Raw genomic sequence first — 2,771 nt, forward strand, 5'->3', positions numbered from 1 at the left:
ACAGCTTTTTCCTCTCCTTTACTAAGTATTTACCATGACAGCACATATGCGATAGCTACTTCACTGTTCTTGACAGGTGACATCTCTTTCTAAGTAACCTCCTCAAAAAAGAAAACTTGAAGTATTTGTTTCAAAGACACATGGTTCGGCTTAGTAAGCCGTAGTTGCTTTTTGATCTAGAGTTGTGGTATGAAACACAGCAGTCTGTTCTTAATGTCATCTCACTGTGATGCTCAAGAGGCAAGGATTTAGCTGTGTGTGATAGGGAAATAGTTTTATCTCTCTATCTCTGCAATCTCTTATTGTCTCGGTGGCTAGTTGGTAGTATTTTTTAGTATGTAAAATATTCTGGTGTTTTTTGGGTAGCAAATTCATAAAGCTCTCTTCAGACACAGAAAGTGGTGACCATGCAGTTTCAATTTAAATAATTTTAGTTGCTTTGAATAACTTGAATTAAATGGTGTTCTACCTTTTAAAAGTTTTGTTTCCCAGGTTCTTTTCTATCATGAACTGTTGTGAAATAGATATGTCTTATGAAGGACATTTGATTTTTCAAACTCGTTTGATAATGGATGTGTAGGTGGGTGGCCTTTTAGGTCTTTGATGATGCCTATTCATACCAATTAAATCAAACTTATGAATTTGTTTTGAAGGACCATTGCCATTCTCACTCACGATCAACTGTGCTCTGTCTGAGATCACGTGCATGTGCTGCAGTTTTCTCCCTGAAATGCAATATTGCTTCAACATCATCTGGAGCTTGTTCATTGTAGTGAATTGAAATATTACTGAAACAGGAAGCACGTGAGGTGGATTGCTGGATGTATGGTAGTTGCACTCACAGAATCACAGTGGAGAAGTGGAGCAAGATACCAATATTCTGTTCATGGCATCGCAGCTATAAAGGCAACTATAAAATGTAAAATACAGATACTAGGTATGTTAGTACAAAATATGATGAGATGATTGCCACAGTCTAACTAGTTATTTGACAAGTATTTTGAAGTGCAGTGGTTGAGAGGAAAAAGTTGATTTATATACACATAGCACAAAACCAGCAGCTTTCAAACACCAGTAGAGCTGCTAAAGAATGGAAGAAGAAATATGCATCCTGGGAATGCACTAAATGATGCATGCACACATCTGATGAAGGACCTGATCAGCAATCTGTTAATAAAAAGCAACGCTCCTCTTCAAGCTGTATAGGAGAATGGTTTGCAATGCAGGAAGCAATTTTGTGGCATTCCCAAAAAACAGGAATCTTGTCCACCAAACCGTGGGTGTTGATCAACCATCATTGCATACCTGAATGTGGATATATAGAAAAATAAATATCTTGCATTTTTTCCTCTTCAGTTAAGGAGACATTTAATAAGTAAATCCCCTGCCTCTTTGGAGGTTAGTTTTTTGTGTCTTTTTGGCCACAGGCCCCTAGGAGCATTGTGAAAGACAGGCAGATGCTCGCAGATGGGAGTTTGTCCAAGGCCAGCCAGCATAAGACTTACAGAAGTCCCTCACCTGCTTGTGTAGCTTGGTCTAAAAGAAATAGGCAAGAGCTACAGAAGAGTCTTTTCTCTCCAAGAATTTTCCAAGGTACATAAACAATTTCAAGCTTGTCTTCTAAAATCCTGTCCAACGTTTTATCTGAGAAGCCACTGATGAGCTCAAAATAACGTACCCCAACTGCTAAAATGGGCATCGTGACTAAATTCTTAATGCCTGCCATGGAGGGTGTAGGTCATATTTGTCAGAGTCCTCCTGTTATTGCAAAGATCTGGGTATTGCATCAGCTTTGCTAAGTCTGTGGGCTCCCTCGGATACTCTGGTTCAGTTTCACTTCTCAGCTGTTGGCCCTCATTGGGGATTGTTTTGCCAGGATTACATACCCTGCTTGACATTTCCTGCGGACTTTTTTTATAGTACTTCATGAGCACCTGTTCCCTCCTGGTTTTACCAGCTTCAAACTGGTCAGAAAACTTACTCCTTCTACAGCCTCTTCCACCTTCCAGATGTCCCTTGTCAGAATTTGTGATGCACCCTAAAATATCAGAAATTCTGAACCAAACCAGAAATAGTAGTTTCCCAGATACTGCCATGGTGGTTTGGGTTACTGTGTTCTCCATTTGCTGCTATATGCTCGCACTAGATGCCTTGTCTCAGCTGCCTCTACTGGGACTACTATTAGGTCCTCTTCTTGCAAAGGCGTTTGCCAGCCAGTGTCTGGAATGGGTTTGCTCCAGCTCCATGCTCTGCAGCACTTACTGTGGAGGAAACTCTGGCAGAAAGTACCCCTTGGGCAGGAGAGGTGATAGAGGCCTAGAGATTGGTCCTCCCTTTTCCTTTCCTTGGGTTATTCAAGAAGTAGTTGTTTCTCAACTGTTTTGGGTTGAGGCAGTCATTACCTACCTGCTTGTCATGGTTTAGATCCAGCTGGCAGCAAAAGACCACACATCTGCCTACTCGCGCCTTCCCACCCCCCATGTGGGATGGGGAGGAGGAAGTATAAGGAAAGGGTTGAGACAAGATTAAGGAGGGATCACTCACCAGTTATTGTCAGAGGTAAAACAGAGTCAACTTGTGGAAGAAAAATAAATTTAATTAGTTACCAATCAATTCAGAGTAGAACAATGAGACAACAAACAACAGATATCTTAAAAAACTTCCCCCACACCCCTCCCTTCTTCCTGGGCTCAGCTTTGTTCCCAATTTCTCTAACTCCTCCCCCACAGAAATGCAGTCACTCCATCACATGTTGTCTCTGCTGACCCTTC

Source organism: Eurypyga helias, unplaced genomic scaffold, assembly GCF_000690775.1.
Source record: "Eurypyga helias isolate BGI_N326 unplaced genomic scaffold, ASM69077v1 scaffold969, whole genome shotgun sequence".
Classification (NCBI taxonomy): domain Eukaryota; kingdom Metazoa; phylum Chordata; class Aves; order Eurypygiformes; family Eurypygidae; genus Eurypyga; species Eurypyga helias.